Here is a 23,540-nt window from a genome sequence, read left to right on the forward strand (position 1 = left end):
AAGAAAAAAATATAACAGAGACCTTTTCTCATATGCTTTAAGGTATGTCTGTCAAAAAAAAAAAAAAAACAGAAAACACACCTTAAAAGATAGGTGTTTTGGGATGATGAGCATAAAAAAAGGAGTAATTTGTTATATGATATCTGTCAAATAAAAGATTTTTTAAAATTTTTATTTCTTATATAAGTTTCATGTATTTCATATATACAGATCTAGGAACATATTGATACTTCCCACCCTACCCTCCTTCTGGCCCACGCTCCAACCCTTCTTACTCCTCCCTCTCCCATTCCCACTCTTAATTTTACAAAGATCTATTTTCAGTTTATGTAGTGATAAAATTAACCCTACACTAAGTAAAAAAAGAGTTCAACAAATAGTATGGAGGGAAAAAAACACTACTCTTTAACAGAAAACACAGAGGCTGTAAACAATCATTGAATCTAAAATGTCCATTTCACACCAATACATTACATTTTAGGTACTTTATTAGTTATCTCGTTCAGGGAAAACATATGGTATCTGTCATTTTGGGATTGTCTTGTTTCACTAAGTATAATGGTTTCCAGCTGCATTGATTTTGCTGCAAAAGACAGGATTTCAGGCTTTTTTTACAGCTCAGTAGTAGTCATAGTGTATATATATCATACTTTCTTTATTTTTTTTTTAAAAGAGGTAGTTAACATGAAATAAAGTGTTTTCTATTTGTTTTAGCATACCTTTTGACCTTGCAAGTTACTTTAACCTAGTACCAATGTTAGTATATCTGACCTTCACAAATACATGTCTAAATGGCAGTTAAGTTATAGAAAAACATTTATTTTAAAAAGTGTTTTGTGGCCGGCGCTGTGGCTTAACAGGCTAATCCTCCGCCTTGCGGCGCTGGCACACCGGGTTCTAGTCCCGGCTGGGGCACTGGATTCTATCCCGGTTGCCCCTCTTCCAGGCCAGCTCTCTGCTATGGCCCGGGAAGGCAGTGGAGGATGGCCCAAGTCCTTGGGCCCTGCACCCGCATGGGAGGAGACCAGGAGAAGCACCTGGCTCCTGGCTTCGGATCAGTGAGATGCGCTGGCCGCATCTCTCTGTCTCTCTCTCTGTCTCTCTCTCACTATCCACTCTGCCTGTCCAAAAAAAAAAAAAAAAAGTGTTTTGTAATTACCTCAATATAAAACTAATAGTAAAAGCATAGGCTATACAATACTGTTCTAGGAACGTTATTAACTAGAAAAATTCCTGGATACATTACAGTAAAATTCAAGACAAATATGAAGTGAACGCAAATAAGAAAAAAAAAAAAAAGGAACAGGAATCTATAGGCATCTGGAAGGCTAAGTTAATGTCTAATGTCTTACTAAATTAACAGGTGGGAAATACTTTTCTAAATATTTGTTTATTTACTTATTTATTTATTTATTTGAAAAGCAGAGTAACAGAGAGTGGGGAGGCCAGGGGGAGAAACAGAGAGTGAGAGTTACAGCATTTTCTGGTTCACTCCTTAAATGGCCACAATAGCAGGAGCTGGTCCTAGCCGAATCTAGCAGCTTGGAACTCCATCCAGGCAGGTGGACAGGGGCCCAAGTACATAGACCATTTTCTGTTGGCTTCCCAGACACATTTGCAGAGAGCTGGATCAGAAGCAGAGCAGCTGTGTCTGTGCCACGCCCACAGCTGTGATACCCGCGTGGCAAGATGTTGCTGCGTCGGGGATCTAAAAAGCTGCAGGGTCTGAGGTGAGCGCTCTGTGGAGTGTAGCCTCAGGCGATTCCCGTGCAGTCCGCGGTTGTAATGACCCATCCAGGCAGGTGGACAGGGGCCCAAGTACATAGACCATTTTCTGTTGGCTTCCCAGACACATTTGCAGAGAGCTGGATCAGAAGCAGAGCAGCTGTGTCTGGAATCGTGGTTCTGATATGGGATTCCAGCACTGCAGGCTGTGGCTTAAACCACTGTACCACAATGCAGGTCCTAAAACATTATATTTTTAATTCTATAATTTCAGAGGCCATTATTTAGGTGATTTAAGTGGCAATATGTTTTAAAGACATCTGGCAGCTCTTTCCATACTGATATTTAGATACCCTGTGGTGTCACAAAGTTCTATGCCTAGTGTGTCTCATAATTGACTTAAGAATGTTAGTTATAACCAAGCTGCATTACGTAAGGTCCATGATCTTTTCTAACTCATGAACAAACTTTAATGAAGACATGAATAAAATATATTTTTACAAAGGTGTTTATTAAAAGAGCTAAGAATGTATGATGTCATGGGGAAATACATTATTCATGTTTACACACGGTTGATTATTATCTACAGAATGATAAAAATAAAAAATTGCATAAACTGACAGAGGTAATTTTATTAGTATTTAACGAAACAGACAAGAGTCTGCCAAAAACAATGGACTATTTCAGAAACCATATTAAATTTAAAAGGAATATTTAACATTATGTAAATCAAATTTTCAGAAGTAATAGATGGATCTATAGCTCAGGAAAGAGACCGTTTCCCCTTTAACTCAGCAGCATCTTCCAATCATATTAGTAAATTCTCAGTGTTCAACAAGGCTTCAGGAAAATGGTTCCCTAAATAAAATACTCATTAATGTTTCAATCACGATTCTGTACTCTGAATGACATTAGTTAACATTAATAGTAAAGTCAAAGTAACTGAAAACCCAGCTCTTATCTTCTTTTAAATTTCCTTCTCCTTTCCTTTCCACACAAGCCCAGAAAACATGTTTGTTTTGGAAGCAACTGGCAAATACTTTGAAAGGAGACTTAAAGTGAGTGATTAATGATACAGGCAAAAATGCAAGACTCCATCAGCTGATGAGTGGCTGACTAAACCAAGGTTGAAAAATATGAGGGCATTAAGGCAAAGCTGAAAAGGAACATGCCTTTCACAGTTAAATACCAGCATGAGACACCACGTCATCCTGTCAGATATCCAGAAACAGACCTAAGTTTGCAGTTTACACAGCATCAAAGGTGATCTCTGAAAGTCACAGGATATCTAGAAAGCTTGTGACATAAAACCACAGAACCTATTTACAGCTACAGTATGCGGTCATTTTCATGGCTTACTTCAAGAAATTCTATTGTATTCCTATCAATCAGAAATATAAACTCATAGCTCTAAACAAGCGTAATACAATTCCATGGGAGGAACCTCAGGAAATGACTTAATACTATTTCAAATGGAAATAGAGAAAACACTAGAACAAAAAAGTTTGATCTCAGAACTTCAGCAAAAATACTAAACTAATCTCGTTCACTCATCCTATAGAGCTGTCAATGGCCTGGTTTTTCTTCTAATTGAGAAAGTCAAAGATAAAACAAATCAACGGATATTGAAGACAAGTATAATTGGTTTAATGTTGTAGCTGAAATTTAACCGTGAAAAGGAATAAATCCAAAACATACTCAAATGCAGAGCTTGATGAACACTTCTTGTTGAAATGCATAGGTGAGGGGGATTCTATAGGAAGACAGGTGAAGACAGCAACTCAGATAGGACCCTCCATTAACCACCGTATCCTCTATACAAAATATACATTCATATGTTATTGTATGAAGTAAACTGTACTTTAGAGTCTTGGGCATTATTACTTTTACATATGATTAAGATAGACAAATGTAACGAGGTGCCCTAAAGGAAAGGGCCTCAAAGAACAACAACTAGAGGAAGTGTAATTGACCCAGGGACATGGTTGCCACACCCTGAAAGTCACTGCTGGATTTGCATGGAGCCCACATCTGCCGACCCACAGCTCAGCACAGCAGAGGCATAGGTTTTCTCCAGGAGACGCCTAGATGGTTTTGCCTGGCAAATTTTATTTCTTCAATGCTATCCTTTGGGGAATTTTTTTTTTTTTTGAATGTTACTATGAACTGTCAAAGCCTAAGTTGCTGCATAAATATCAAAAACATAACACTTAATTTTAAGAAACTTTAAATTTTCTAATGTAATTCAAAAATGCTGAACTACAGAATGTGGGTGAGAACTACAGACAGATGGATTTTTGTTCAATATCAATATAACCTGAAAGTTATACAAGTAAATGGGCTGCTCCAATTCTGTCAATTACTCTTTGGAAATATTAACAACTCCTTTTATGGAGAAGGAAATAGCACTAGGCTTGCAACAGCTGACTCTCAGGCTTACACAGCTTTAAAAACAGGAGTCAATACTCCAATTTTAATCATTTCCACAACAGTGAGAACAAATATCTTTGATGAAAAAACACCAATTGCATGCATCAGCCATGGATGGGTGGTTGGACTCTGCAATATATAAAAACACTTTGAGGACTAAACTTTGATGAATTTTGTGCTTTGATAATATATCTTATTTATTTTACATGAGGCACACTTTCTCATATGCTGCAAAGCATGCCAATCTATAGACCCAATTCATATTTCTTAACTTAATTTCCATTGTCAAATGCTCAAATAAGACAATCTTGTTTTAAAATGTGACAATGGGAATTAATAGCAAATAGTAATCTATCCTAATAACAAAACTATGGTATATAAATCTTAATAAATATCAAATTGATATAGTGTAACACTGAAAAAAGTAGTATCTTGGAAAATTGGTCTATGAAATATGTACCTCTGTCAAGTTTAAAACTGTTTTAAATACAAGACTATCCAGCAAGGCCACAAAACTGGAATAAATACTGGTAGCTTCATCCAAGCCTTACAATGAACTGAACAACAAGGTGTCTATACCAGCCTGGACATCCACTGACCTTTAGACATTGTCATCCTCACCATTTAGTTCAAACAATAATGTAGTAGAAATCTGGTCATGGCAATATTTGGAACTGAAATAGTGAAACACCTTTAAGCCAAAACTCCATTGATGTATCTGCAGCCATTAAATTCTACTGATGCTTGTCACTGTCACTCACAAGCTCCAGTTTTCCCTAATCACTCACACTCTTGCTGAATCTCTTACTCACATAGCCCTGCACTGCTTCCTAGTTGGTCCATACTCTCCAGTCTGATTCTCAACCTTTCCCTTTTTCTGTTTATGAACAATCTTCCTTATTTCTAACTACGACACTGTCTACTCCGCATTCTTTTCTCCTTCAAAACCTGATGGACATAGCTGTTTTCTTCATACATTCAGGTGTCCAGGGCAGAGGCTAAGCCTACTTCTACTTCTACTCTGTGGCTTTTGTGTCATCACTTTTTTACCTTCATACAAAGGGCTCTCTTCATTTAGGTTCATTACACCAAGCTGTACCATCCTGAACACTGGGATTTAGCAGCATTCAGGTTACTCCTTTAAAACCCATTTATCCTATCCTAAAAATTCCACCATGATCATTATTATTAAACAATGCCCATGAACGGCCATCAGAGGTATAGTCTAGGACTGATGACCTCAACTTCTACTCTCATTTCAGTAATCCACCTGTAATCTAGACATCCTGGCCCCTCTGAAGGCTCCAAAGGGGAGTGGTAACAATCCTTCCCAAGGAGTGTTACACTTTTCTGTGAATTGACGTATGTCATTGTTGAGATTACCCCCAAAGTCACCTTTCAAAACGGAAATACAGATGCAGCACTTGGTAAACTTTCAAAACCTATTCAGGTGTAATGTCATAATTTTCATCAATATCAAACAAGTAACCAAAATTTCCTCTGTGCAACAAAAAGACTGTAGGAAGACCAATGCTTTCCGGCTGTTCAGCTTGATTACAACAGAGTAGTCCCACTTATCTAAAGCTATTTTCAGCATCCCCTTGGGTTACCGTAAGCTACATTATAAATCTAATTACAATTACCCACAGGGAAGGAAGGACATAAGAACCTGCTCTGTAATCCACTTAACAAAAGGCACCAACAGTTTCCTTCTTAGCATTTTTCAAAATTGTTATTTTACAGTTACTCATATGTCTATTGCTTGTGTCTTCCACTGTCAATTCTACCAGGACATGTGGTAGAATATGGATATGTGTTGCATATGCAGTTCCCAGCACAATGCCTCGAGGATCAACAAATGTTTGATGAATAAATGAATGAATGAATCAATGACCAAGGGGATAACTTCTATACATTTATGTTTGTTGCTTTAAACTTGTGCAGAAAATTTAAATGTGTCATGTGTCATGTGTCATTGTACACCATAATATAATGGAATGGGTTTAATTTCAGATCTGGTAATGAATAGTTCTGAAATCAAAGACAAGTGTATTGGGGCTGGCATTGTGGTTAAGTTGCCACTTAGCAACACCAGCATCCCATACGTGTGCTAGTTTGAATCCCAGCTGCACCACTTCCGATCCAGCGCCCTGTTTATGTGCCTGGGGAAGCAGTAGATGATGGCCCAAATGCTTGGACCCTGCCACTCCTGTGGGAGACCTGGATGGAGTTTCAGGCTCCTGACTTCAGCCTGGCCCCGCCCTGGCATTTGTGGCCATCTGGGAAGTGAAACAGCAGACCAAAGATCTCTATCTTTCGCTCTCTCAACATAACTCTGCCTTTGAAGTACATAAATAATTTTTTAAAAAACAAAAACAAATACAAATGTATTAAACTTTCTAACCCTCTGTTTCCTCATCTGTAAAATGTTAATAAAATGTTAATAATTGTACTGGAATAAGCATTAAAGATATGCATATAAAATATAAAGCACAGTCCAAGCAAGGAGCAAGGCCTAAATAAGAAAGTAATATCATTTATTAATATTTTACATAACTTTTAAATGAATTATATTAAGCTGTATTGTCCTAGGGCTTTTAAAAATTGACAACATACATTTACTTTCTAAATTATAACCTTCTAAAATGTATTAAAGTGAATTTTCCAAAATGCTGCATGCTGTTTTTCTAATTACTCTAAGACTTTTCAACAAGTTACCTTTTAATTAAATTTCACTACTCTTCCAAATTCGTCACAACTGAATGGAATCCATCTCTACTGATCCCATTTTAAAACTCTTGTTCAATTCTCAGTTAACAAAGCTCAGCTTCATCATGAAAATATGTAGGAGAGAGTTTAATTTACATTGTATTTAAATGATAATGAATTAACATAATAATTATAAAATCTGTACATGTAAACATTTTTCCTCTCACAACTGTGTGAAGCCATATTAGCAAACAAGTGCTTTGTTAGATGATAGTGTTTAAGAGCACGTGGATGCAGGCCCTTTTTTTTTTTTTAGATTTATTTTATTTATTTGAGAGGCAGAGTTACACAGAGAGAAGGAGAAACACAGAGAGCAAGATCTTCCATCTGCTAGTTCACTCCTCAAATGGCCGCAATGCCCAGGGCAGGGCCAAGCCTAAGCCAGGAGCCAAGAGCTTCAGGAAAGAGTCAATTAGGAATACTTAACTGCTTTTATGTACTATCAAGGCAAAATCTTCACTTTTCCTCAATACAATATCCCCACCAAACACAAAGTCAATAATAAACGCTTTTGAATGAATGAATGAATGCCTACTATGTATAAGAGCAGACTTAGGAGAAGTTAGCAGCAAATGAACTTACAGTAGGGAATCCAACTATAGACAGACTAAAAGGTTTTCTTTGTATGAAGTAAATAGGAACCCTATGAATAAGGGGTAAGAGAAATTGCTCCTTTTGCCCATGTGATGCAAGAGGTGGCAGTGGGATGGACATTTACCTAGGTAAATAATTTGTTAGAGGGCACTACAAAAAGTGCTTGGAAAATGTGATTAAGAGATAAGTCCATTGTCACGCAAAATTATTTTGAAATCCTCACCTACTCATACATGCTATTTCATCTAGTTCTCACTACAGTGCATCCTAGCAGCTATCATACATCCAGTTTATGGGGAAATTAAAGCTTAAAGAGCTGTATATATATTTCAAGTAATATATATGTATGTATATTTTTTAAAAAAAGTTTCTCTATAAATGTTTTGTTCAACTGTAAACCTTTGGAGGCCTCTCAATTTGCCTACACAAGCCATATTTTTAAATTTTTTTTTATTTATTTATTTGATAGGCAGTGTTACAGACAGTGAGAGAGGGAGACAGAGAAAGGTCTTCCTTTTTCTGTTGGTTCACCCCCCAAAATGGTCGCCACGGACGGTACCGCGCTGATCCGAAGCCAGGAGCCGGGTACTTCCCCTGGTCTCCCATGTGGGTGCAGGGGCCCAAGCACTTGGGCCATCCTCCACTGCATTCCTGGGCCACAGCAGAGAGCTGGACTGGAAGAGGAGCAACCGGGACTAGAACCTGGCGCCCAAATGGGATGTCGGCACCACAGGCGGAGGATTAACCAAGTGAGCCACGGTGCCAGCCCCACACAAGACATATTTTTAATATATAAGTTCCTCTGAAAAAAACCTATCCTATGTGAAATTAAAAGTTCCTGGGAGAACTTTAGCTAAGTACCAAAATATCATACACACACACACACACACACATATATATATATGGAAAGACATTAGAATATCAAACTCTTTATCAGGTTGCCAAAAAGAAAGCTGGGTATTTTTCGGTTATTAATACATGGCAGCAGTTGTTTGTGATAGGGGCTGCCAACAGCTTTCATTATATCTGTCAATCAACTGGTAAAAAAAAAGAATAAAACCATTGAAAAAAAATCCTACACAATTGCAAACACTTGGCATGATAAATGGTTTTAGCAGTCAGTGGTGGCATGGATCCACTTCTTATTTGGGTAGACAGAATCCAAGACTATTTTAGGGAAAATATTATTTTTTTTTCTTTCAGCATCTCGATCATTTAACTTCTTATAACAAGCAAAAATAACTATCATAATGTTTAGAAAAGTGAAATTCTAAAGTATTTTTTCTCTCAGGGTACAAAGAGTTCAAGCTAACATTAACATTTCATTTCAAAGGAAAAACACATTATCAAAATTTAAATAAAATATATTCACTGTAATCACAAAATGTTCCTAAGAAGTCAAATATTAAGAACGGTAAATCATGAGTTCCCTATTCCTCTGCTTACTACATAGCTTACGTTCAATGCTTCCTTTTCTAGCAGCATTTCTGAGTTCCCTAACAATCCTTTAAATGTGGCACAGGTGTCAGGCAAAGGTTCAACAGTTCGTGATGCTCCAAGAACCAGGTGAGTGGCACATCCAGAGAGGCAAGAAAGCCCCACACCCCCCCTCATCTTACCCTATGCACCTCTTCTATTCAGCTCCTCCTGAGCTGTATCCTTTATAAGGAACTGATAGCAGAGGTCAAGTGGTTTCCTGCATTCTGTGATATGTTCTAACAAGTTACTGAAACCAGAGGGAGTCATGCCACTCCCCACATTTGGATAATAGTAGTAGGTATAACCTGGGGACCTTTCCCTTGTAATCTGCAACTGAAGCAGACAGCACTCTCGTGGGACTGAGTCCTTACTCTGCGGAGTCTTCATTCACAAGGGGGCAGGCATTAGCGTCAGATCAGAATTAAGTGAAATTGTAGCACAACTAGCTATCATCATCCAAGAACTGGAGAATTGGTTGGAATGGGGAAAAACCCCATACATGTGGTGTCCGAAGGCCTGTGTGTGTGTAGAGATATAGGAGGGGTTGTTGATTTCTTTACCTCACTTTGGTTTTGCAGAACTGTTTCAACTCTCCCACTGTCACAGAGCTTCATATTGTAGTTTTAGTTGTGTCTGTGTTCATTTCTTATGAGCAATATTTGTAAGAACATTATATGTGGAGAAATAAGACAGAAGCAAAATATTCCAGTTTTTATCAAAAAATTTTATGGAACAAACTAAAAAATTCCAGATCAAAAAGTGATAAAGTCATGAAGGAAGGTAACAATTACAAATGTTTTATGAAAAATTACTTCTCAATTACTGAACCAAGTGTTGGAACAGCTAAAAATCTGTGTAAACTAGAATCAACATCTTTTTTTTAAGGATTATTCAAGATCAAACTCATGAACCAAACAGTATAAAATTAGCTCATGTATTACTGAATTGATTCTTCCCAATGCTGGTTAAAAGCTGGATAAATAAATTCTAAAGATCTAAGAATTACTTGTAGAATGAGATATTAAGAGTCAGAGCTCTCATTTTGGTCAACTGCTAATGAGTCATGTGAAACTGGAAAATTTAGTTAACCTCTAAAAATCAATGCTTCTTCATTTAAAAAATAAGACTATCTTATAAGTTATTGAAAGAATAAAATGATATAAACTTGCAGACAGCTTAGCAATTGCATGACGTACAGTGACATTAATTTTTTTTCCCAGAAAAATAAAGGGTTTATGTAATTGGAATACAATAGAAAGAAAACTGTTAGAAGCTCAATTTTAAAAAGTATTCCTTTGTGAAAATTTGTAGTTCCTATAAAATAAGAAACAAAAAAAATCAGAAAGGATCAGCAGTTAAAAAATGACCATAACATTGGTACACAATTTTATTTATAGGAGAATGTTAAAGCAGAAAGAAATGGAGGGAAAGTAGAGAAAATGATAGAGGAGCTGGATGGGCCACAAAGAAACAAAAAGGTGCAGATCACTAGTCACTTTCAAAGTGTGTGTCAAATAATTATATTTAAAATATTTGGGGAATAATCCTTTAGTTTCCAAATGCATTTTGTCAGTTTCTTTTGATCCCTTGTTATGAATGGCGGATACTACAGGAAATGAAAGTTGTTGTAGTCTAAATATATGGGATTTAAAAAAAAGTTTAGATCCATGTATTTGTGACCCATTTCTTTCTCATCATTCATTATGAAAACTATTATAGCAGAAAATGGCTGATTGCTCTAATAAAGGCAATCAGAGCTTGAAGCAAACATAATCACTCTGCTAAAGTGGAATAGGAAGTTAGGTTTCCAGTTGAATGGTTTGACTTGTTCATAGATTCATCTTTAATTCTCAGAAAACTGATCATTCTTAACCAGTCTTCCATGTCCCATATAAAGAAAAGACAAAGAAGTCATGGGTAATTTGACTTTTGGGGTTGAGTTTATACTGGAAACAACAACAACAAAAAACCTTTATAAGTTGGTGCAATCAGGAATTATTTTCTCATAATCTATGTACCATCTGAAAAATAGTATGTCAAGTCTATGGGCATAAAGATTAGCAACTGGATGTATACAGTATGCCTAGCACTACATGAAACATATGTAAAGCTAGAATCTCTGATTATAAATGCACACAATCACAACCATAATATGTATCAAAAGTATGTACCACCTAGTTATCTTGCTGAATTTTCCTATCCACCTTTATAATTCTGCAAGTAGCAATACCAAATAATACATTTCTAGTTTGTGTATATATATGTGTGTGTATATACATATATAGTCACTGAACATGAGAGAATGTTATTCAAGCATGCTATAAAGTAACTTAATCAGGAAAAGCCTGAAAAACTGTCCCATACATTTAAAAAGATGATGATTTAACCTCAATTTTCAGTGACAAAATTTTTATACTTTTTTTGCCTCTTAGTTTCTCAATATTAATGCTGTGAAAAATAAGTCCATGCAAGGAAAAAGTGTTTAATTCCTAGTAAAAATTTCAACATAGATCTTAATTTAAAATCCATAAATACTTTTGATCACTTCATTTCACGACCTCATGAAGCTGAAATTTTATTAAGCTGGAGACTGTTTAACCAGTTTTAATAGAAAAATAAAAACATAAGTAGAACAAAACTCATATTCCAACACTTCACTGTTGTGTCAAAATAAGTGCTATTTAATTGAAATTGGTGAAGTGCTTAAATATTTAAATATGAACTGAAAACACAAATACTTCTAAGTAGGCAATGAAGGTAACTCTTTGTGAGTGACACTGAGTTCTAGAATGCTGTAACTAATGTACCTAAATAGAACAGTGACACTTCCATGGAGAGGATTTTCTGCATAAAATGTGGCCTCCCTGACTCTTCACAGAGTGCTGGAAAATTCATCAGCAGGAACTCATGACTTGAATGGGAAATCCAAAGGATTCTCTCAGGGAAATGATTTTGCTGATGGATACATGTATTAAGTCAGAAACACTGCTTCTGCTACCTCTGAGCTACCAGAGAGTCTTGTCAAAATAGAATCCAAAATAGAATAGAAGTGTAGGTAGGTCTTAAGAAATTAAAACAAAACTTCTTGCAAACTTTTCATGGAATTTACTATTTTATACCTGCTACTTGGATTTTCAAGTAGTAAAATGAGTTTCAAACTGCTTAAAAATTCATGAATTTGTCCCTAGATTATTAAGTGAAAAAACAGTGTGCAAGTAATTAATTAATAAAGGACATCTTAATATTCTCTAATGGCAGAAGTATTACTGTGCTCTTGTTTATTGCGTTGCATGATTTGTAATGTGTTCTACCATAAGCTCACTTTGTATATAAAACTGCGGAATTTGTTTCAGCTGGATTTCCAATGGAAAGAGAATTGAAGAAATAAGTCACAAAGGCAATGTTAATAAGGGGCAGAAATTCAAGCTCTGATAGTGCATTTTGTACCTGTATATAGCAGAGAACTTTCCAATTAGGGCCAACAAGTAGAAAGCTGATAACTCCAAGCTGAGATTTATAGGGAGAGGTCAGCAGCATGTAATGAGAATTTGGAGCACATACATCCAACTGTAATACCTTTCCTCTAAGTTTAGTTTCTAATGGCAAAACCTAATGGCTCCATGACAATAATAAATAATGGCGAGAGAATATTCCAGCCTTAGACCTTGGAAAAAGAACTCTACTACTATTATACAATTTTCACTAACACTAGCTGACGGAGTAGTTCTAAGCTCATCAGCTGCACTGGAATGTGAAAACCTCAGTAAGGAACAAACCACCTTTCCATTGAATAGGAGTGTTCCTGTAGGATGGATTGAAAGATGGGAGGGAATGAGTCACTGCCTGCTTGCCCATCACCCGCTGTACAGCACTCAGAATGAAATTTTAAAAATTGACAAAGACTCTCTGCTTGACCAAACTTGAATCAGCCCCCTAAACCTTCTTCTAAGCCAGTTGGTACACTTCCATACAAAACCTAACTTTACCAATGCAGGGTCCCGCTACTTCAGGATGCTCTGCGAGCTGGATATCTGATCATCCTCAATACCTGATCAGGTTCCTCATCCTCCACCACCCCTCCTGTGACGGTCTCAACACCCCAGTCTGTCTTCACCCAGAGTCCCCTTTACCTCTGAAATTTCCTCTTGGTTATTTTCCACCCACTGACTCCCAACCCATACTTTGGCTATAAATTCCCACTTACCCATTCTATATTCATAATTGAGTCTATTCTTTCTACCACTACTGCAAGAACTCATTATTTTGGTCCCTATCCCTATTGCTATCATCCTGATTAAAGTTTCCCTTATCATGCTTTAACAGGAATCATTGAATGCACTTTTTAAATAAATAATACTTAAAAACACAGGGAATTCATTGGCACTTATTGTATACCTACCAGTATGGTTTCATGTTATTTGTTCATAATGTGTACTCTGTGTATGGTATTACCACTTAAGGCTATCTACAGAGAGCCTTGAATTAACACTGAAAAACACAGACTTCAGAATTGGCAGATCCGCAATGAAATGATCCAACCCATGTGCCTCTGGAGAAGTTAATGAACCTGGCTAGGTCTGATGCTCAAATCCATAAAATAGGGTTAATGTTATGAACTTCTACTAAGGGTTACCGAGGATTAAGTCCAAACAAAATAAAGCACATTGTCTGGCAGAAGTTGTTGTCTATTATTAAACTGAATGCTTTAATTTGTTGCTATTAGCATGTGCTGTTGTCAGTGCAGCAAAAAAAAAAAAAATGGAGCAATGTGTTGACTGACACACTAATGAAGGTGAGGCACTAGGAATTTTTGCGATTAAACTCTACTGCTAAACATGAAGTAACAATCTCTTGTTTAAAACCTAGACATCATACTATTCAGTGTGGTTTTGTGATCTCATACTAACTAGTATGATTACTAGTCCATTACCATCTGATGTAACTTTAATCTACTTGGCATCTATGCCATACACACCACACTCCCCCAAATGCCATAGCCTCCCTCAAGGCCCAAGAAAACAGAAAAGAGTAAAGTAAGTAAGTAGAATAGAACTGAGATTAACCAAAGTAAATAGAATAATGAGGTATTAACCATGAAGACTGCCTAATTTTGTAAAAAGAAAATAAAGTTCCAGTTTATTGTAGATATTTTGAGCATTAAGATCAAGAAAATGTACTTGAAAATCCTGTCATATCCACCCCAAAATGTACATGAGAATTCTTATTCTTCACTGCAGCTAAGACATAAAAGTCAGATCTATTATTCATAGCAGAATAAATCCCCCCCTGTGGGTAACTTTTCATACAAGCCCTAGCACTCCCTATCACCAGTGCCCAGCAGCCCATTAACTCACAGCGCTTTCCTTCCACAGCTCTCTCTTCAGACCTTCACTTCCCAAGTGTCTCAGCCACTCACTCACCACCCAAAGTACACCTGTGTTTAGTTATCACTGAGTACAAAAAAGGTCACACTGCTGGCTGCTCCTCTTGGCATTCTACAAAACAAAACAAAACAAGAAACACGCTGAGTCATTTCAGAAAGACTACAGTGCATCTCAATCAGGGGTGATTTTGTCCCCCAGCAGTCAGCAGTGTTAGGAGACACACGGAGCAGTCACAACTGGGAGGAGAGAGCCAGTGCCAGTACTGGGCTGTGGCAAGGAAGGTACAAGGAGCTCAATATTTAAGGAGGCACTCATTTGCAGGGTTGTAGAAGGGCAGAATTAAAATTTACAATGAGTGCCTCCTTAAATATTGTGCCCTTGCTGGTTCCTTGCCTAACCCCAGTCCCAGTTGAGCAGAGGCCAGGAATGGTGCTGACCATCTCCCACAAAAGGGATTAGCCAGTCCAAGATACCAACAGTGCTGATGTTAAGAAACTCAGGAAGTTTTAAAGAAACTAAAGAAAAACAGTGTTGCAAACTTTGGATTCTCTTCCTTTCTGCAACTTTATCAATTTAAAAATCACTATGTGAAATGTACTTCAATGTGAAATCACATAATTCTAGCATTTAGGGTTTATTTATTTATTTATTTATTTATTTTTTTATTTTTTGCCAGGCAGAGTTAGACAGTGAGAGAGAGACAGAGAGCTATAGACAATGAGAAAGAGACATAGAGAAAGGTTTTCCTTCCGTTGGTTCACGCCCCTAATGGCTACTATGGCCGGTGCTTCGCCAATCCAAAGCCAGGAGCAGGGTACTTCCTCCCGGTCTCCCATGCGGGTGCAGGGGCCCAAGCACTTGGGCCATCCTCCACTGCACTCCCGGGCCACAGCAGAGAGCTGGACTGGAAGAGGAGCAACCGGGACAGACCCCAGCGCCCCAACCGGGACTAGAACCTGGGGTGCCGGCACTACAGGCGGAGGATTAGCCAAGTGAGCCAAGGCGCCGGCCTAGCATTTAGGTTTTAATCTGTTTATAATCTTCTTAAACTATGACAAAGTGAAATTAACTCAACCCTTTCCTTCCTGGCCTTTGTGCTCAGTCTTCCTTCTGTGTCAATCACTCCTCCTATCTACCTCTAAGCCCAGATGCAAAGCTGCCTTCCAACTGATATCTTCTCATCAAAGTGTGAACTTGCCCTTCACAGGAGGACCAAAGTCTCAGATTTCTTTCTCTCCCTCCCTCCCTCTCTCTCTCTCTCTCCTTCTCTGTCCCTGAGGGTCTTAATAGTATTGTCTTGCATTATAGCAATTTATTCACTTGTTTAATTCTTCCTATCCCACCCTCCACATACAAGCAAACATGCACACTAATATGGAGTTGCTTTAGCAAACTCATTGAAGAATGGAATTAAATACAAGTTAATCTGGGAGCAAAACGTGTTTGAAATTTATAATATGAATTTTCCATTAATAGTTTGAACACCCCTCATACACACACTAGTTTAAGTTCTTGATGGACACTGACCATATATTCACACTCCTAACCACCTCTACATAGAACAGAGCTTTAAACATGTAAAACTCATGTGTATTTTAACCAGATCAGTGGAGCAAGTATACAGTAATATCTAACAGGCAGCATGAACTAAAGTTCATATTACCTAGAGGCTCCATAAACATGAATATAACATTGCATCATTAGACTTTACTGAGTTCAGTACCAATGTCCTTTACCTAGATCTCTCCATGTATTTCAAGTGCGATATCCCACTATACTTGAGGATTGTCTTCAGGTAACTGACTCAACATTTTGCTATAAACAGAAGCTACAAAATAGAATCTATTTTCGTTCCAGAGATCTATTCTAACAGCAGAAGACCTGATGTCTTTGTCTAAGCCAACAGCCCAAATTCAGATAGAAAATAAATCCCATTACTAGTAACAGTTGAAGAAATAGCCTTGTAGTCCATGTCAAACTCTTCAGGAAACCAAATTGATGCAACCTGAAAGCACATTTCCATCGATTTCTACCTCACCCTTGACCCTAAAACTATTCTGAAACATTTCCAATTTTGAATTGTAGCCAAAAATCTGCTTAGACTGCTTAGGTGGTTAATATACAGCTATAAATATCTCCTCTCAAGAAAGGATACAATACATAAACAGGCAAAGCTCTCAGTTATTTGTCCTTGAAACAACTTCATGTTTCTAGTATAATATAATTCTATCAATGACAGGGCACAAATATAATGGCTATCCCATCAGATTATATCCCCTAGTGACATCAAGACATCTCAGTTTGGAAAGTACACTGTATGGTGTTTGCACAACACAAAAATCCTCTAACGATGCATTTCTCAGAATGTATCTCCACTGTGAAAGGACACATGACTCTATGCAATTTCCCAAAACGACAAACAAAAGGCCTTCCCTCATGGATACCATGAAACCACCATCTTTAATCATTTAATCTAATCAGGGAATTTGCTTAACCTAGAAAGGTTTAATTCTAGCTTTACAAACTTAGGAAAGTTATTGCAAAAAAATAAACATATTGCGAATTTAACACATATATATTTCATTAACGCAATAATTTTCGAAATGATGTCACAGAGCTACTCTTCAATTTTCTCACAGTGTTCTTTGGTTCACAACTGTAAGAGAAAGAAACTGCCTCGTTCTGAGAACAGCGTGAGCCAGTGATTTCCATAGGCATTTCATTCACTGCTTGTGACAAACCTGATGAAATGGGTTTTATCACCCACACTTTGCAAATGAGGAAGCAATCTTAAAGAGGTTTAGCAAGTTATCAATGTTCATATCACTGATAAATGGCCAGCGCACCTAAAGCATGATCTTTTAACTATATCTAACTACCACCATTTTCAAAATGTTCTGGATTGATCGTAACCTACAAAAGACAGAAAATCTGTACATATTCTTTTCATATTTATTTATTTGAAAGAGTGACAGAGAGGGAGAGAGAAAGACAGTGAGAGAGAGCAAAAGAGAAAGAGACCTTCCATCTATTGGTTCACTCCTCAAATGCCCATAATAGCTATGGCCGGGCCACAAGGAAGTCAAGAGCCCAGAACTCCATCAGGCTCTCTGACTTGGGAGATGGGAAATCAACTACTTGGACCACCATCTGCTGCCTTCCCAGATACCTGTGCAGGAAGCAGAGGTGGAACTCAATCCCCGGCACTCCAGGATGGGATGCAAGGTTTCCAAGCACTGGCTCAACCTGAGGATATCATTTTACAGTCAGGAACATGGAAATTAGATTACAGCTTTTTGAGAAAATACTGAATGATAACCCGGTTCTCCAAGCACTGTTCTACAACTGTAAGTGTGAAAGTAAAGAGAGACACACAGGGTTAGATGAAAAATATTATGGACTGAATATCTGTGTCCCTCCAAAATTCACATTAGAGCCCTCTTCCTCAATATGATGGTAATAGGTAGCAGAGACCTTTTTAATGTGATCAGGTTTAGGTGAGGTGGTGATAGTCAGGTCTTAATGATGGAATTAGTCTCTTAAAGAAGGCACCATAAGCCGGTTTGAGTCCCGGCTGTTCCTCTTCCCATCCAGCTCTCTGTTATGACCTGGGAAAGTAGAAGAAGATGGCCCAAATCCTTGGGCCCTGGCACCCACGTGGGAGACCCAGAAGAAGCTCCTGGTTCCTGGCTTTGGATCGCTCAGCTCTGGCCATTGTGGCCATTAGGGGAGTGAACCAGTGGAAGGAAGACCTTTCTCTCTGTCTCTCCCTCTCACTGTCTGTAACTCTACCTCTGAAATAAATAAATAAAATCTTATAAAAAAAAAAAGAAAAAAAAGAAGAAGGCACCATAAAATCTGTTCTCTCTCTCCTTCATTCCATCATGTAAAAACACTGGAGAAGACGGCTGTCTACAAGCCAAGAAGAGGGCCTTCACCAGGAACCGTGCGCCTTGATCTTGGACTTCCTAGCATTCAGAATCAGACATCCCTCTTGTTTAAGTCACCCAGCTTATATTTTGTTATGGCAATTGGAGTTGACTTAGACTGATAAACAGATATGGAGACACATGTATAAGCAAATTGACCTCCACGTCATATAAATGAAAACAGAAAAAAGTCTTTTGAGAATCTAATGTCGTCTTAAGAGATTATTTCTCTTTCTACCCTACACATGTAAAAATCTACATCAAAGGCTAGATAGGATGTTAATTAACTAATTCATTTATATAGTCAGTATTTAAGAACCTATCATATGCCAGTCCCTAAGCTAGGTGCTGGGTTAACAAACCTACACATTCTAAAATCGTATGTCTTTCTCTCACTATATAGTGAGATAGACAGATACCTAAGCATGTTATTACAGTCAAATGTACTAAAGCTGTAAGAGGGGTGGGTTAGGTTTCTGTGAAAGCACTGAATGCTGCGTGTAGGACTCCCTCACAATTTCATAGAGAAAGTGATGATTAAAGCAAATCATGAAAGACAACTGATTAGAGAATGCTACAGAGGTCATTTCACATCAATTTTTTTTAAAGATTTATTTATTTATTTGAAAGGCAGAGTTATGGAGAGAGAAAGACAGAGAGAGATCTTCCACCCCTTGGTTCACTCCCTAAATGGCCACAGCAGCCAGGGCTGGGCCAGGCTGAAGCCAGGAGCCAGGAACTTTGTCCTGGTCTTCCACATGGGTACAGGGGCTCAAACACTTGTGCCATCTTCTGTTGCTTTCCCAGGTGCATGAGCAGGAAACTGGATCCGAAGTGGAGCAGCCAGCACTAGACCCGGCACTCATATGGCATGCAGGCATTACAGACAGTGGCTTAACCCACTGTGCCACAGCCTCGGCCCCAGAGATATGGTCCTCGATGGGACTAACATACGACAGCCCTTGGCTCATTGAATGCATAATCAGAAGGGGAAGGAACTGAGACTGAAAATTAAGGGCAGTGCATCAAAATGTGTAATAAAAGGAAGGCTCAGGATTCCAAATGCAAGTGTGTGCGTACCGGGGCGAGTTCAATACTGTATAGCAGCTCAACAAATATTCTTTCTTTCCTTAACTTGATGTGACCTCTGGTCTGATGAACTGTGGCGTGGAGTTCACAAAGTATAAAAGCATTATCTACCTGGATATGTGCCTATAGCACCACTGAGAATCAAACTGAAAGGAAGGGAAACATAGCAATCATGTCAATGCAGACTGGTAAAACAAAAATAAAACAACTTGTCAGTTTGGGGGAAAAGACTTTATTATATAATTCCCTTTGTAAAAAAAAAACTGGAGTGATAGAATTATTACTTAAAGCTGAGGATTAAAAATAATTAAATTGATTGAGCTACATTATGTGTAAAATTTCATACCTTTGTTTTTTTTCTATTACAATTTAATGTATATTTATTGGCAGCCCACTTTCAGAAACACTGTCATATGGGAGTAGAGCATAAAGGAGGTGGAGAAGAATGTATTAGAAACAATCACAGCTTATAAAACAAAAATCATAAACATTGTATAGCAGAGAGTCTTATTTTTGTTAAATTCTAAGAAAAAGTTTAGATATTTCAGGAACAGTTTTCTCTGGTCTTCTTTTAAGTACCTGGAGGTGTCTCCTTTGTTTTTAATTCTTAATTTTAGCAGTTTTGTTTATTTGCTGATTTGTTTAAATGCAGAAATAGGCTTCATCTCCCAAATGCATGCAGTGACTCCGGCCTGGGCACTGAAGCTGCAAGACAGGCACTCAATTACTTGAACCATCTCTACTGCCTTGCCAGGGTCTGCTTAGTAGGAACAGGAATTAGAAGCCAAGGTGGAGATCACACCTGGGTACTCTGACATCCAATGCAGGCATCTTAACCACTAGGCTCAATGCCTACCCCTGTTTTTTTGTTTGGTTGGTTTTTTGTTTTTTTAAGGGAAGAATATGTAACTTAAAAGTGAAAATGTGAACCTTGTCTAATTCCACACCAATGGCTATTTGCAGATATATTCTAGGTTATTACCAGGTCTTTGTAACTTGAAAACAAATAAAACAGATTTTCATTTCTATGGTGTTTCACAACAAACATAGCACATTCATTGATTCATCTCATTAATCCAGTGAGTGAGACCAATGATATACTTGTATTTTACAGATGGCTACAACTGAGACTCAGGGACCTGAAGTGGCTCACTTGCACTCACCTAACAGATTACACAGTGGAGCCAGATTCAAACACAAGGGGCCAGCATCCTGCCTCGAGTCTTCTCCTCACCGCAGCAACTCATCCTGGCACAGAGTGAATATTCTGCTGTCAGTATATTAGAATATTTTCCTGAGCTCAGAGTAAGTCCACAATACAGGTGGACTTTGATTTTTATTTTTTATTTTTTAAATTTTATTTTTTTATTTTTTAAATTTTGATTTATTTAATAGAAAGAGGTGGCGGTTGGTGGGGGGGGTTGGGGGGAGAAAATCCAGTGCTCAATCTGCTGATCTGCTGGTTCAGGCCCCAGATGCCCTCAAGGGCTAGAACTAGGCCTCCCGTAAGCCAGGAGCCAGGAATGCAATGCAGATCTCCCAAGTAGGTGGCAGGTACCTTACTACTTGAGCCATCATCTGCTGCCTCCCAGGGTTGGATTAATACTTGAATTACTTGGCTTCTTATCACCTGGGAATTATCTGAAAGTTTGGGTTGAGCTGGAGTCTTAGTTGAGAGTGTATGCATTTCCTTCTGCCAGGGCCTGGAGTATTAACAGACATTGTGAACTGCTGATGTTTTCAACCACCCTGGAATACGAAACTGGACTGCAAAGATGTGGGAGTGATGCTCCTTGCTCAGGAATCGTTAGGTGGTATTTTTTTCTCTATACTAGTGCCAAGTTTAGAGGGAGTCATCAGCTGTGTGTGTATGTGTCTGTGCACACATGTATAATGCGTGTACTCCTGAAAGCATATTTCTGATACAATGATGATACAGGTTAGCAGGTCACAGGAGGGCACACCATCTTTTAGACTTCCCAACTCTGGCTGGTCTTGTGTTTTGTGACACTGCATAGAACTTTGGTCTGTGAAACCCCAAGTCCAAGCCCACTAAGTCCATCAGATATCCCAAGAGGAAATCTTGATAAGTAGTCACTTTTCAGTTAGTTTTACTCTTTGGGCATTGATTACTTATTTGCTGTTTTCCTGTTTGTTGTATAATATTAAATGCTTTCAGTGGAGGGGTTTTATATTACAAAGGACAAGGTCTTACACAAATTAACTCAAATAATAAACTCAGTCATCAGACATGGAAAGGAATTTCTTGAAGCCTATTTCAAGAAGTATAGCTAGATCTTAATGAAATTAAGTGGTAATGCAGGAAAAATTCTATTATTATTATTATTATTATTTTCTATTTGAAAAAGGTCTAAAACATATGTTAAAGAGTCAAGAAAGGTCCAATAAGCAATCAATATTATTATTGTTGTTTTTATTTGAAAATCTGTTTAAAATGCATATTAAAGATTCAAGAAATGTTCATGAATGATTAAGTCATTTCTAACTCAGAATAACGGTGGAATCTGGGGGCATATGTATTGTTAAATACAAAGACTAACTTTAACACTGTACTGATTATGACTGTGAGGGGTGTGAATGCCAGGATATATTAATTCAGCAAGAAACAGAATAAAAATCCCAGAAATACACACATACGCACACATATACAGAGAGTGAAAAGACATTGCCTTTTTTTTTTTTTTATTTGACAGGTAGAGTTACAGACAGAGTGAGAGAGAGAGAGACAGAGAGAAAGGTCTTCCTTCCATTGTTTCATTCCCCAAATGGCCACTACGGCCAGCGCTGTGCTGATCCGAAGCCAGGAGCCAGGTGCTTCTTCCCGGTCTCCCATGCGGGCAGGAGCCCAAACACCTGGGCTATCCTCCACTACTCCCAGGCCACAGCAGAGAGCTGGACTGGAAGAGGAGCAACTAGGACTAGAACCTGGCGCCCATATGGCATGCCGGTGCCAGAGGCGGAGGATTAACCAAGTGAGCCACGGTGCCGGCCCCAAGACATTGCTTTAAGTCAACTGGTCACTCTGGGAAAATATGACACTAGACTTTGCCCCTCACACAATGCAAAATAATGAACACCAGACATATTAGCGTAAGGGATAGAGCAAATACCCACATGAGGCTGTTTAAATTAGAATTAAAACTCGAAATTCAGTTCCTTGGTTACATTATCCCCATTGGTTACATTATCCCCATTAGAAGTGTTCAACATGCACAAATACTTAGTGGTGACTGTATTAGACAGTGCCAAATATAAAATGTTTCCATCTATGGGGGTCAGCATTGTACCACAGCAGGTTAAAGCACAGCTGGTTAAGCCGCCACCTGCAATGCAGCCATCCATAAGGGCCCCAATTGGTATCCTGGCTGCTCTGTTTCTAATCCAGCTCGCAACTAACATGCCTGGGAAAACAGTAGATAGTTCAAGTACTTGGGCCCTGACACCCACGTGGGAGACCTGGATGGAGTTCCAGGCTCCTGGCTTCAATCAAGCCCAGCCCTGGCCAATGTGGGCATATGGGGAGTAAACCAGTGGATGGATGCTTGCTCGTGCTCTCTCTGTCTCTGTCTCTCTCTCTGTCTCTTCTTTCTCTCTGTAAGTCTGACTTTCAGATAAATAAATAAATCTTAAAAAAAAAATGTCCATCCAAGGAGAAAAATCTATTGGATAATACTGAGAAATAGTTAAGACAGCATCTGTTTGATCTTGGAGTTGAGAAAAATGTTCTCCCAAAAAAGAAGGGTGAGTATTTGGTGCAGCAGTTAAGGTGTTACTTGGGATGCCTGCATTGTATATTGTAGTGTCTGGGTTTGAGTCCTGGCTCCACTTCCAATTCCAGCTTCTTGATAATGCACACTCTTGGGGACAGAAGGTGATAGGTCAGGTCCCTGTCACTCACCTGGGGGACCTGAATTGAGTTCCTGGCTTCTGGTTTTGTCCTGACCCAGCCCTGGCTGTTGTAGACATTTGGGGAATGAGCCAGCAGATGGAAGCTCTCTGTTTTTCTGTCTCTTTGTCTTTCAAATAAATAAAAATAAGTAAATGAATAAAATTTTCAAAAGAAACCATAACAGAAATAAATGCTAAGCTCAACTACTGAAATTCAGAATTATTTTTCAAA

At 38.3% G+C, this 23,540-nt stretch overlaps 1 protein-coding gene across 4 annotated transcripts in view; it reads right to left on the bottom strand.

Moving 5' to 3' along the window:
• SLC16A7 (solute carrier family 16 member 7) overlaps nt 1-23,540 on the bottom strand; it is a 193,410-nt gene that overhangs the window by 139,809 nt on the left and 30,061 nt on the right. For 3 of the 4 annotated variants that reach the window (XM_062203320.1, XM_062203323.1, XM_062203321.1), the window contains exon 2: nt 14,352-14,492. The exons of the other annotated variant lie outside the window; for it this stretch is intronic. The gene's annotated coding sequence lies outside the window, so the exon portion shown is untranslated. The remainder of the gene's footprint in view (nt 1-14,351; nt 14,493-23,540) is intronic. 4 annotated transcript variants of the gene reach the window in all.

The sequence above is a fragment of the Lepus europaeus genome, chromosome 10 (genome assembly GCF_033115175.1).
Source record: "Lepus europaeus isolate LE1 chromosome 10, mLepTim1.pri, whole genome shotgun sequence".
Lineage (NCBI taxonomy): Eukaryota > Metazoa > Chordata > Mammalia > Lagomorpha > Leporidae > Lepus > Lepus europaeus.